The 14,265-nt window shown below is 44.3% G+C and overlaps 1 long non-coding RNA gene across 2 annotated transcripts; it reads left to right on the top strand.

The window, feature by feature from the left end:
• The first annotated feature begins 8,832 nt into the window (after positions 1-8,832).
• LOC143807769 (uncharacterized) lies at positions 8,833-13,456 on the top strand. 2 transcript variants are annotated; one of them, XR_013221794.1, is made up of 3 exons: positions 8,833-9,251; positions 11,458-11,584; positions 12,811-13,456. It is a non-coding gene; the product is annotated as an uncharacterized LOC143807769 (long non-coding RNA). The 2 variants fall into 2 exon arrangements; XR_013221793.1 differs by having other exon boundaries at positions 11,461-11,584; positions 12,811-13,453.
• The last annotated feature ends 809 nt before the right edge of the window (positions 13,457-14,265 follow it).

The raw sequence follows: 14,265 nt of genomic DNA, 5'->3' as shown, positions 1-14,265 counted from the left end.
TGGTTGGTGTGGACCCTCGGCCTCCGATTTGGTGGTCGGGGACCCTCGGCCTCTGATTTGGTGGGCGGGGACCCTCGGCCTCCGATTTGGTGGACGGGGACCCTCGGCCTCCGATTTGGTGGGCGGGGCCCATCGGCCTCCGATGTGGTGGGCGGAGCCCCTCGGCCTCCTATTTGGTGGGCGGGGACCCCCGGCCTCCGATTTGGTGGGCGGGGCCCCTCGGCCTCCGATTTGGTGGGCGGGGACCCTCGGCCTTCGATTTGGTAGGCGGGGCCCCTCGGCCTCCGATTTGGTGGGCGGGGACCCTCGGCCTCCGATTTGGTGGGCGGGGACCCTCGGCCTCCGATTTGGTGGGCGGGGACCCTCGGCCGACGATTTGGTGGGCGGGGACCCTCGGCCGACGATTTGGTGGGCGGGGCCCCTCGGCCTCCGATGTGGTGGTCGGTGCCCCTCGGCCTCCGATTTGGTGGCGGGGCCGGGCCCCTCGGCCTCTGCTTTGGTGGGCGGGGCCGCTTGGCCTTCTATTTGGTGGGCGGGGCTCCTCGGCCTCCGATTTGGTTGGCGGGGCCCCTCGGCCTCCGATTTGGTTGGCGGGGCCCCTCGGCCTCCGATTTGGTGTGTGCTCTGCTTGGGGCCCCTGTGCTCTGCCTGGGGCCCCTGTGCTCTGCCTGGGGCCCCATGTTCTGCCTAGGGCCCCTGTGCTCTGCCTGGGGCCACTGTGCTCTGCCTGGGGCCCCATGTTCTGCCTGGGGCGACTGTGCTCTGCCTGGGGCCCCATAAGCTGCCTGGGGCCCCTGTGCTCTGCCTGGGACCACTGTGCTCTGCCTGGGGCCCCATATGCTGCCTGGGGCCCCTGTGCTCTGCCTGGGGCCACTGTGCTCTGCCTGGGGCCCCATATGCTGCCTGGGGCCACTGTGCTCTGCCTGGGGCCCCATATGCTGCCTGGGGCCCCTGTGCTCTGCCTGGGGCCCCATATGCTGCCTGGGGCCCCTGTGCTCTGCCTGGTGCCCCTGTGCTCTGCCTGGGGCCCCATGATCTGCCTGGGGCCCCTGTGCTCTGCCTGGGGCCCCTGTGCTCTGCCTGGGGCCACTGTGCTCTGCCTGGGGCCCCATATGCTGCCTGGGGCCCCTGTGCTCTGCCTGGGGCCCCATATGCTGCCTGGGGCCCCTGTGCTCTGCCTGGGGCCCCTGTGCTCTGCCTGGGGCCCCATATGCTGCCTGGGGCCCCTGTGCTCTGCCTGGGGCCCCTGTGCTCTGCCTGGGGCCCCATGTTCTGCCTGGGGCCCCATGTTCTGCCTGGGGCCCCTGTGCTCTGCCTGGGGCCACTGTGCTCTGCCTGGGGCCCCATATGCTGCCTGGGGCCCCTGTGCTCTGCCTGGGGCCCCATATGCTGCCTGGGGCCCCTGTGCTCTGCCTGGGGCCACTGTGCTCTGCCTGGGGCCCCATAGGCTGCCTGGGGCCCCTGTGCTCTGCCTGGGACCACTGTGCTCTTCCTGGGGCCCCATATGCTGCCTGGGGCCCCTGTGCTCTGCCTGGGGCCACTGTGCTCTGCCTGGGGCCCCATATGCTGCCTGGGGCCCCTGTGCTCTGCCTGGTTGTAGGACACTGGTGACGTCACTTATCTCCGGACATTAGCTCCGGACATTAGCTCCGGACATTAGCTCCGGACATTATCTCCGGACATTAGCTCCGGACAAAGCCACGGAAGTTGGCACAAATTGCAGGAAGTAGTATTCTAGGCAATTATATATTAGATATGGTAGTGATAGTGTGATGGTCAGGGACTTGGGTTATGCAGCAGGACAATGTTCCAAAACACATCAACAAGTCCACCGCTGAATAGCTTGAGAAGAACAAATTAATACTTTGGAGTGGCCTAGTCAAAGTCCTGACCTTAATCCAATTGAGATGCTGTGGTATGACCTTAAAATGGTAGTTCATGCTTGGAAACCCTCCAATGTGGCTGAATTACAAGAACCCTGCAAAGATGAGTGAGCCAAAATTCCTTCAGAGCTTTGTAAAAGACTCATTGCCAGTTATCGTAAATGCTTGATTGCAGTTATTGGTGCTAAGGGTGGCCAAACCTGTTATTAGGTTTAGGGGGCAATACATTTTTCACACATGGCAATGTAGATTTGGATTTATTTTTCCCTTAATAATAAAAAACTTAGCACTATGTATTTACTGTATTTACTTGTGTTATCTTTGTCTAATATTTAAATTTATTTGGTGATCTAAAACACTTAAGTGTGACAATCATGCAAAAGAATAGGAAATCGGTGAGGGGGCAAACAGTTTTTTCCACAACTGTGTAAGATATATGTACATAAATTTATTATTCTGCGCTTAATGTGAACATGCATGTAAATTATTATTTATTTTTCTCACTTATATAGCACCATTAATTGCACAGTGCTTTACAGTCATTATCATCACTGTCCCTCTTGGGGCTCACGATCTAAATTCCCTGTCAGTATGTCTTTGGAGTGTGAGAGGAAACTGAAGTACCTGGAGAAAAGCCATGCAAAAAGGGGAGAGCGTGTAAACTCCTTGCAGATGTTGTCCTTGATATGATTTTAACCCAGGACTCCAGCACTGCAAGGCTGCAGTGCTAACCACTGATCCACCATAAAGGCAGACAACAGGACTGGGCCCAACCAGTAGAACACCAGCCTGGGGGAGCTTATATACAATCTCCAGCTCAGAAAAGGGTGGCCACACCCTGGCTTGCACAGAATGCAATAATACAAAGAAAAAACACAAAAATTTAGCTTGAATTAAGTTGGTACACATGCACCACATAAACGCATGTTCACATTGGATATAAAACATATAAAACCTACAAGAGAAAAAATGAGTAAACACCTTGCTGTAAATAAGTAAAAAGCAAAAAGTGCATGTAAATAACACAGTTTTTAGTAATACTGTTTTTGATCAAAAATAGCATAAAAGCCATCCCACCATGACAAGGTATATAATTATGGTAGTAGAGACTATGTCCTGTAGCAGTGTAACAGTTTCTGATCTCACATACCAACAATAGCAAGACATTACATTCATGGTTTGCCATACTTGCTTGTAATCAATTGTTTCTTTCTTTATACTATTGTGCTGTCAATGATATATATGGTTATGTATCATCAAAAAGTTAATTTATTTCAGTTCTTCAATACAAAAAATGTAACTCTTGAAGAAATTTGCAGCAAATCCATAGCATAATGTGCTGCAAAATTTGTAAGAAAATTGCCACAGATGGATTCAACCCAAAATGGCATGCCATGACTCCTATCGCCCAAGGACATTCAGTTTTTTACTCCATCCTTGGCATTTTTCAGTTTCCATAACTAATTGTGACACACATGAAATATTTTGAACTTGCTATTTTTACTTGGTAATTTTGATGAAAACATCAATATTTTATTCAACATAATTTGTAGTGATTAGAAAACAATTAAAATCTATAAAATCAAGTAGATATAATTCTCCTATGTTACCAAAACAATGAATCGGAAGGAAGAAACTGTAAACGTTATTCATTTCTAAATGTAGAGAATTTATAGGTTTATACTTTTCATCCTTAAGATTGACTGCTCTATCAAAGGCTGTGGATGTGTGCAACATATGCTCGGCATTTATTGTGTACATTTCTGATTGCATCAAATATTAAATACTACCTATTCTTTGGGACTTGTTAGTGTCTCATTGAAAAGTTGCCTACGGCACTTACAAGATGGATTGTAAAAAGTGCTTTTGATTATCGTTTTGGATTGTCACCTTGACAGTTTGGTAAGGTTTTGCAAGCCAGTGCGTAAGAAAACAGACATTTTTTCTCTTTTGGTTAAATCACTTTCCCTGTAGACATCACTTTAGAAATGCAGCAAAAGTAAAGACTTCATGAAAAGACTACCAAATAGCATGATTGAAGCTAAGTTTGCAATTCATTACAGCTTCACTAAAGTTTCTTCAGCAAACATATTTGTGTGATTATATTTACATGTAATGCTATACTTTATTAAAAATAATTAATCTATTAATTTACAATTGATCTATAATAGATTATTATTTTTTTTCCTAAATGGTAAGTTAATAATAGTTAGTTATTAACCCAGAATTGTATTTTTCTTCTAGATTGCACAAATATATTTTCTTAGTGAATGTTCTGAAACTATTTTCTAAACAATCTATTCGAAGGTGATTCACTCTTTGAGGATTGAACACAGAGGCATCATTCAGACATCCAGTTTTTTACATGCATAGTCAATCCATGATTTTCACAGATAGAACAGATACCTAATATAGTTTGTAGGGCTGTTCACATTTCTGTTGTTTTTGTGGACCATGTGTCTGTGAAAAATCAAGGAAAAGTGTCCTTCTGATGAATCTATAACTTAGCTGGGATGTTCTTTGGTTTTCTGCTATAGTCCCTTCTGACTTCCCCACCAAGACCCTGGTTCCATGAACTGACTCTAGGTTCTATTCATGTTGGATATTATAATTCATTGATTCTCATTTTTAACAGAAAATCATTGTGTACTTTCTAGATCTAATTTCAATTCATTGCTGACTTCATAACCACCTTTTTACCACTCATTTCTCCTACCGAGATTTGGATGATTTCTTGCTGAGGAACAGAAGGTCTTCCACGCAGTAGCGTAGCTACTGGGGGGCAGAGGAGGTGGTGGACCCAGGCACCATGCTCTGAGGGGGCCCACCCAAAGCTATGCTACTGTAACTGTATCGGTGTGGGCACATCGCGCCGATACAGTTACATTCTGCTATGGGGCCCCTGAGCATGCGGGGGGCCCAGTGCCAGCAGTGGGCCCCCGCCTGTCATCGCAGGTTCACCTGTGTCGGCTGGATGCCAATACAGCCGACCATATTGATGAAAGAAGGAGCGTTACGCTCCTTCTATGATCATCCCCCTGTCAGCATCTGACGTCACTGACGCCGACTCTGACAGCGGGCACGATGACGTCACTACCCAGCGCCCACTGTCTGGAGATGAGCGGGTGCTCGGTGCAACGAAGGAGCCAGGAAGAAGAAAAGTGTGTATTTATATATTTTTATGGGGGCTGCCTTATACTACAGAGTCTGCCTATGGGGGGTCTGCCTTATACTACAAAGTCTGCCTATGGGGGATTCCTTATACTACAAAGTCTGCCTATGGGGGTCTGCCTTATACTACAGAGTCTGCCTATGGGGTTCTGCCTTATACTACAGAGTCTGCCTATGGGGGCTGCCTTATATTACAGAATCTGCCTATGGGGGGTTTGCCTTATACTGCAGAGTCTGCCTAAGGGGTGCTGCCTTATCCTACAGAGGCTTTCTATGGGGGGCTACATTATACTACAGAGTCTGCCTAAGGGGGGGCTTACTTATAATACAGTCTGCCTGTGGGTGCTGCCTTGTGCTACAGAGTCTGCCTATGAGGGCTGCATTATGCAATAGAGTCTATCTATGAGAGCTGCCTTATGCTATAGAGCCTGCCAGTGCGGGCTGCCTTATGCTATAGAGTCTGTGTATGTGGGATGCCTTATGCTATAGAGTCTGCCTATGGGGGTGCATTATACAATATAGAGTAGGCCTATGGTGAGTGCATTATACTATATTGAGGACTATCTGGTGCATTACACTATGTGGAGGCATATGGGGAGTGCATTACACTATATTTAGGACTATCTGGTGCATTATACTATATGGAGGCTATCTAGGGGGTTGTCCTACAGTGTGGAGATTACAGTGAGGGGATAATCTTACAGTATTGGAGCCATCAAACAGTTTTGGGGCTACTACGGGGTCAGTATACTGTGTGGGTGGTACTATACAGTGAGGGGGCATTATACTGTGTATAAAAGAGCATCACACTGTGTATAGACAAGCGGTACAGGGGGGAGACTTGGTACATTATTAAATGTAAAGTTGGCACTTATTATTATAGGGGAACTCTGGTTACTGTGCCTATCAAAGGGGCACACAGGGCACTACTACTTTCTAGGGGGCAAAATATGAGCACTGTTTTCTAGGGCACGTGCACCCGGAATTGCTATATTATAGAGGGTTGCTTTAGAATTTAGAGGGCACAGAGTACCACACAGCAGGAGCAGTAATAGCGACACAAATGGCTGCAGCGGCTCAGTATTGGGATATCAGCAGGATGAGGAGTTTGTGCAGGTTGGGAATAGATGGTGATGGGGCTGGAATAAGTGCAACGTCTCTTTGCTGTATTCTCTGCAGACGAGTCCTGGCAGGAGGACTTGTCATCTCGCTCTGGACCGGATGGAAAAGAAATGACAAGTGAACGATTCCATCAGAAAGAACGTCAGCTGTAAGTCATTATCCATAACTGTGCTGTAATCTCTTATATGTCATGTAGGACTGGTATCTACCACTGACCATATGGCGGTAATGTCAGTGCAGGTCTTTATATAGAGATTATTTTCAGTAACATTACGGTCATCTGCTGAGGTCCCCCTCCTAGCTATGTTTCTGCTTCCACATATTGCCGAAATGTTTTGTGCCATCTTGTGCAGTATCGATATCTTTACTTGCATGTTTCTGACCTATTAATATGCCTGATTTTATGTTTTTCTCTTCATATTATGTTTTGCCTAGTGTTGAGCATTCCGATACCGCAAGTATCGGGTATCGGCCGATACTTGCGGTATGGGAATTCTGATACCGAGATCCGATACTTTTGTGGAATCGGAATCGGAAGTTTCCAGTGTATGGTTCCCAGGGTCTGAAGGAGAGGAAACTCTCCTTCAGGCCCTGGGATCCATATGAATGTGTAAAATAAAGAATTAAAATAAAAAATATTGATATACTCACCTGTCCGGAGGCCCCTGGACATCACCGCTGGTAACCGGCAGCCTTCTTTGTTTAAAATGAGCGCGTTCAGCACCTTCCATGACGTCACGGCTTCTGATTGGTCGCGTGCCTCTCATGTGACCGCCATGCGACCAATCACAAGCCGCGACGTCATCCCTCAGGTCCTAAATTCCCTTCTAGGAATTTAGGACCTGAGGGATGGCGGTCACATGAGCGGCACGCGACCAATCAGAAGCCGTGACGTTATGGAAGGTGCTGAACGCGCTCATTTTAAGCAAAGAAGGCTGCCGGTTCACAGCGGTAAGGTCCAGGCTGCGTCGGAGAGGTGAGTATATCAATATTTTTTATTTTAATTCTTTATTTTACACATTAATATGGATCCCAGGGCCTGAAGGAGAGTTTCCTCTCCTTCAGACCCTGGGAACCATCAGGGATACCTTCCGATACTTGGTGTCCCATTGACTTGTATTGGTATCGGGTATCGGCATCGGATCAGATCCGATACTTTGCCAGTATCGGCCGATACTTTCCGATACCGATACTTTCAAGTATCGGACGGTATCGCTCAACACTAGTTTTGCCTCTTGGTATTCATTTTTTAAATTTATTTTGATATTTAATATAAATATGACCATTTTACTTGATAGGTGTGCACACTACTCTATGTATTGTCTTTTCTCAGCCATCTATTTTGTAGGGTGGTTAGGGAAACAAGTCACACATGTGGATACCAAAGTGTTTTACTGCACAGGCATAGTTGCTGTGAGTTTGGAGTGTAAAAATAAGCAGTGACTATATAGTATGGTCAGTAAGAGTTAGTTCATTGTAATCTGTGACAACTGAGCCAAATAGTTTGGTTATTGAAGTTAGAGCACTTAGTCTGGAATACACTGCCACTTTGGTCGTGACACAGCTTGTGCACACAAAGTATGCTGTATGGTACTTCTAGATTGCAGCATAATGCAAGTGACTTGGGTCACATTTCAACCTACAAGGTACAGCAATCATGTCAAACCAGTCACACAATGTTGAGACTGGATGGGTTTTTTTGCAACTTACTTGTCACGGTTTCAGTGCCTTCTCAGTCACAATATGACCCCTTTCACTTGCATTTTGCTGTTGTTTAGTAGCGACAAGTAGCTATCTATGAAAGCACAACCTGCGTAGCTCTAGCCTAAAAGGTGACATCATTAGCATCAGCCTGTTAAGGTACTGGAGAATTGGAAATTCATTACAGTGGTTATGGCATACCTCCCAACTTTTGAAGAAGGCAAAGAGGGACGCAGATTGCGGCGGTCACACCCATATCCACACCCCAACCACACCCATTTAGCACTGTTGATCACACTGTTTCATAAACAATAATTATAAACAAAAAATATGGCGACACAGTGCTCCATACTGTATAATGGCCCCACATAGTGCTCCGTACTGTATAATGGCCCCACATGATGCTCCTTACTTTATAATGGCCTCACTAGATGCACAATACTGTGTAATAGCCACACAGTGCTCCTTGCTGTATAATGGCCTCACATGATGCTCCATACTGTATAATGGCCACACATTATGCTCCATACTGTATAATGGCCTCACTTGATGCTCCATACTGTATAATGGCCTCACATGATGCTCCATACTGTATAATGGCCACACATGATGCTCCATATGGTATAATGGCCTCACATGATGTTCTATACAAAGAGGTCACCAGAGTGATAGTAGCCATGGGGGGCAAAGCCACCCCCCCAGGCTCAACTAGAGGTCCTCCTGTACCTGCAGGTTGGGTGACATTTCAGTGACCTTGGTCACCTGACCTGCAGGAATGCAATCCCACCATGACGCCACATAGTCAAGGGTCATTATGCATATAATGCTAAATGCTCTCAGCTTGTAACTGAGATGCATTTACCATAAGTAGTACACCTGCAAGATGAATCCAAGCCAATAGCTTGGAGGCATGTTGTATAAAAGACTCCCTCTCCCCTAGGGAGTTGCTGTGATACAAATGAGACAAGAATGTCTGAATGTATGTGTAGATAGTGATTTCATGTATCTATTGCCATTAACTGAGTACAAAGACAAAATGGAAGCGGTGCCCTTCAAGTGATCTATTTATATTGCATGAGGAGATGTGGCACAAAATAACAAGGCCGAATAACAAGATAAGTGTTATTTATATTGCATGAGGAGATAAATGTGGAATTTGCACAATAAACAGCTCGTGATCTTTATAGTAACAATAAGAAAAATGCCAGTACGCATGACAGCTTTAAAGTGTATAAAACAGGACGGTACCTAGATGGGGGAGGGACATTTCCAGACTCTTCAAGTGGACGCACTGTGGTCTGTGATGTAAGCCGGGATTGTTTCCTTCCCCCTGTCGAGGTCCCCCGTCAGGAGAAAGAGATGCTACAATATCCGGTAATGTATTGATGCTTACTATCTCTATATATATATGATTGTATAACAAAGATGTTGATCATTGCATGTCAGAACTTTTGAACTAATCTTGTGCCAAAGGTCATTATAAATCTTTTTAATCACAATTAATAAATTTCATAATCTTGTTTTACCGAAAAAGACTTTTGTCTGTGCCTAATTAGTATATTAGTGAGTGTTCCGTAAGTAAGGCATAACGCCTCCTCATTAATGACTCGGTAAGACATAAATTGGCGTAGTCGGCAGGATCTTATGAAAGCAAGTTTTTTTTTGTTTTGTTGTTTTTGCTAAAAAGAATTTTGTGATAAGATAATAGATGGATTTTTGAAAGTTTGATTGTCTAGACAAAGGAAATTGTTAAGTTGCTAGAAGATTGTTTCTTTTTGGCACAAAGCCAATTTTTAGAAATCCTTATAACTTTTTGTCTGAATATAATTTTGAAATTTTGTTTTTATCAAAGTGATATATTTTGATTGATAATTCTTTGTGCAAAAAATTAGAATTTGGCATTTTGCCAAAAAATGTTTAAAAAGCGCAAGGAAAGAGTTGGAAAAGTTGTCGAGGTTCCCGGCTGGACCGCGGCCCCGTACAACATTTTGGCACAGGAATTGGTAAATTCGGGTCTGGCAGAGCAATGGTCAAGTAAGCTCAAGGGAAGTGAACCCACTGATGTTGTTGAAGTACTCAGGGGGGTCCCCGCAAAGGCGGGTGATGCAGTTAACCCCTCGATGTTGTTAAGTTACTCGAGGGTGTCCCTGCCAAGGCAGGTGATGCAGTGTCTCTATTGGGTGTTGGCCACCGCCTATAGAGCAGTTCACAAGAAGAACTCTTTGTTGTTGGAAAAAAAAAAAGCTGAACAGAGGTTGATTGAATCTGAAGGAAGATGGGTAGTGCTGGAATGCAGGGGAAAAAAAAAAATTACTAAAAGATAAGTTGGAACATTATCAGGGTGTAGCAGAAAAAGCTGCTATCAAAGTTGCTTAAAATAAATACCGTAAACGAAAAGGAAAAAAAAAAAAAGGACGGAAAATGAAATAATCCGGGAGCAAGCCCGTGATGCAGCTGGTCACCTTCAATTTGGAGATGACGGACAGCCCATTATGGTGGAACGAGGTGTTCCCCATACTTGAACCAGGATCTCAACTGAGGATTATACTCAAAATGAAGTAGATAGTATTTTAACCCAGTTTAAACAAAAACCTGGAGAAACAGAAATTGCATGGTTAGTTAGGATGCATGATTATGAAGGTCCAGGATGAATGTTTTATAGAGAAATAAGATCTCATCTGTAATATCTGTCAATATATTAATTGGTTGTGCATTTTTATAAGTATGTAATACAGAGCTGGGATAGGCTCTGTGCAGTGTTGTTATTTTGGTCATTTTGAATTGGCAAGTACAGTATATGAAGCTGTATTTTGTATAAGGCCGTGGTTTTTGTTGTTTGGCCTTGAAGTGCTTTCAAAGTGTCAGTGGACACTGCTGCAGTTTTATTTATATAGAGTTAATGTGTTAATTCCAAAGTGGAAAATAGGCAGGCTGTGTGAGCCTTGTATGTATGTATGTATGTCAATGAGACATTATTCAACTCAGTTTGAGCTGAACTAGATGGAGTGTTTGAGATAAGGGATTTTCTTCTTGTAAAATTCAACTGAAAAGTGAAAGGAAAAAAAAAAAAGAGAAAAAAAAAACAATCCCTGAATGAGCATGTATGAATAAGTGATCACATAAGTATCATTACTTATCTAACTGTTGTTGAAGGTCCAAGGACCGGCCCAAGTGGTGACATTTTTAGGAATTCAATGGAACAAAGGACATAGGAAAATCTTGCCTAAAGCTAGACAGACAATAATCAATTTCCCAGTTCCTAATTGGAAAAACATATAAAAATGGAAGGTCATGGTAAGAGCAGTCAATATGCGGAATTATATGCAATTTTCTTAGCTCTGAGTTTTGAGCAAGGACGTGAATGTCACTTGTATACAGACTCTTGGTCAGTAGCAAGTGGACTAGCTACCTGGACGATGGGGTGGAAAAAATATGGATGGCTTATCCATGGAAAAGAAGTTTGGGGGAGAGAGGTGTGGGACAGTATTGAAGAAATAATGCAAACCACGCCTACCACTGTTTTTTTATGTTGATGCACATGTACCTGCTGATTCACTTGAACGTTTGTTTAATTCTGAAGCAGATAGAGCAGCTGCCATTCGACAAACAACAGCGGAAACCGATAAAGTAAAAGAAACATGGCTTCACGGTACGGCCGTTTGGGCACATCAGAAAAGTGGACACCTGGGAGAAAAAGCCACTTACAGGTGGGCCCAGGAAAGAGGAGTTCCCCTCACCATGGACATAATAAAACAAATTATTGCACAGTGTCCTGTTTGTCAACATTCCCAAAGGAGAGAGGTGCCACACACAGTAATGGGACACATAGGGAGGGGACAATTACCTGCACAAATTTGGCAAATGGACTTTATAGGGCCACTACCAGGGAGCAGAGGGTGTAAGTATGTCTGTACCGCAGTAGACACATACTCAGGCCTGATGGTAGGTTTCCCATGCAAGGCAGCCACACAATGGAGTACATTGAGAACTTTAGAAATAATAACACAGTATTATGGGGTCCCACTTCAAGTACAGACAGATAATGGGTCACATTTTACCGGACAACAAGTCAAAGACTATGCTATGGAACACAACATTCAATGGGTATATCACATGCCTTATTACCCTCAAGCAGCAGGGTTAGTAGAAAGAATGAATGGGTTACTAAAGGTTACCCTGAAAAAGTTGAACCAATCTGATACTTTATTTGGGCAATGGAGGGATAATCTAAGTGATGCCCTCCAGATAATAAACAATAGGCCCATAACTGATTCCATGACTCCTCTGATGAGGATGCTGACACCCAATCTCACAATACATGAAGCACACGTAGTAGAGACTATTATCTACTGGAAAATACATAAAGAAGCCAGGATCCCTGAAAGGGCAACACCCCTGTCAGCTGGACTGGATTTGAGTGCACTAAATGTAACAGTCATTCCTTCAGGTAAGGTGGTTCCAATTTCCACTGGATTGGGTTGTCAGATCCCTAAAGGTCACTATGGTCAGATTGCTACTCGTTCCAGTTTTGCATTAAAAGGGGCCATAGTGGTGGGAGGAATTATTGATGCAGATTATCAAGGAGAGATTAAAGTATTGATGTTAAATTTGGGAACAGAGCCATTGATCATTGAGAAGAAACAGAAAATGGCTCAGATGTTATTAATACCCGTAAACTTATCTCTGGGGGAAGAAGGTCATGCCCCCACTGAATTAACAGTAAGAGGAGATAAAGGTTTTGGCTCCTCTGAAATAACTAATGTTGGAGCTAAAATCTGGGTGCAAAATGCCCAAGGACCGCCTTCAGAGGCTGAGGTGATTGCAGTTGGCAGGGACCGCACCTTGCTGATCATGAGGCCAGGTGTGGAAAAATGGGAGTATATCCCACAGGAGAAATGTTATTTACGGGAATAATGCAAATTTGTTGTTACAGATCCTGTATATTCTAATGTTTGGAATCCTTGGAGGAGGATATTCGGACGTTGAAGGATGGACACCTGGAGTGCGGTTGACGGCGGTTCAGATCTGGCCTCACCCAAGACCTGGAGACTGGAATGCTTACAATCGTATTTATCCGTCTCACATTGAGGGATGTGGCTCATATGGGGTCTATCACAATGAATCACAAGTAATATTCCGAGTGAACTTAACCCTATCGGACACGGATCAGCAATGGATGTATGGGCCTCCCTTGGAAGATCCAACTGAAAAATTATCCAAATGGTATCATTGGCCTGATACTATAATAACAAATGGAACTGGGCAAGTGACAATCATGGCTGAAGAAAACATAACATGCTGGAGAGAGGATATTAGCCAATATATAGGTTTTGGTAACATAGATAAGACTGTATGGATGAACTATACAAAGAAAGGGAAGAGTCACAATGTGTTTAATTTTGTTTTGAATCAAACCGGACTAATAGTCTGTAGTTCTGAGAAACAGGTGGAATTTCTACGAGGGAAGACACTATCTTCCTGTGATAACAGTACTGGGATGGTTAATGGTACTGGACAATGCTGTGGGACGTTAGATAGAAGCTGGGGAAAATGGGGCAGGTGGCTTAGAGTATATCAAGATACTGCCCTAAAAGTTGATCCCAGGCATTTGAAGAAAATACCTACAGCATGTGTAAAAACTGGCACTCAATCGCAAAAGACTGTAGCTTCAGTAATAGTGACTTTTCCTCCTGATAAGCCTTGCTCCGTTCGAAACCGAAGGGCATGGTACGATACCATATTGGGGGGTGTAGGTGCCATTGCCGGGACATTAAACTCTTTTGATATCGAAACACTGGCTAATAGAATGAGCAATGCCGGGAGGGGTATTCAGGATGCCCTGACGTTACAAGGACAGTGGTTGCCTACGGTCTGGCATCCTTGGAAACAGGCCCTGCAAATTGACTCATTCTTATTGCAGATGAAAAATGCTTCGGACTCCTTCATGTTTAAAGAGGGGTCTAATATTACTCAAGCTTTTAATTGGACAGTATGTACATTGCAAACCATTTATCAAATGCAACAGAAGGCTACAATGCAAACGCAACTCATGACAGGAAATGAGGGAGTGTGGAGGACCGTGTTCGACAAGACGATCCCAGGAACCTCTTGGTTAAAAATAGAGGCTCCTAAAATGCTTTGCAATGATACTGCTTGTCAAGGCATAATAAACCTATATAATGTAACTAATCAGCAAATAATGTGTAGATATGAAGTGTTGCCATTACTTTTGGGGATGCCAGGGAACCAATGGTTTTGGATGCCCAAAATGAATGGATTGTATATCGACAATAATAATCGTACACATGATTTAAGTTTGTGCGAGGATACCTTAGAGGGAAAAATATGCAGACTACATTCTGCTATGTATGAACCATGTTTGCTGCAA

The sequence above is a fragment of the Ranitomeya variabilis genome, chromosome 2 (genome assembly GCF_051348905.1).
Source record: "Ranitomeya variabilis isolate aRanVar5 chromosome 2, aRanVar5.hap1, whole genome shotgun sequence".
Taxonomy (NCBI): Eukaryota; Metazoa; Chordata; class Amphibia; order Anura; family Dendrobatidae; genus Ranitomeya; species Ranitomeya variabilis.
The sequence above is the reverse complement of the archived record's forward strand: the minus strand, read 5'-3'. Positions and strand labels throughout refer to the sequence as shown.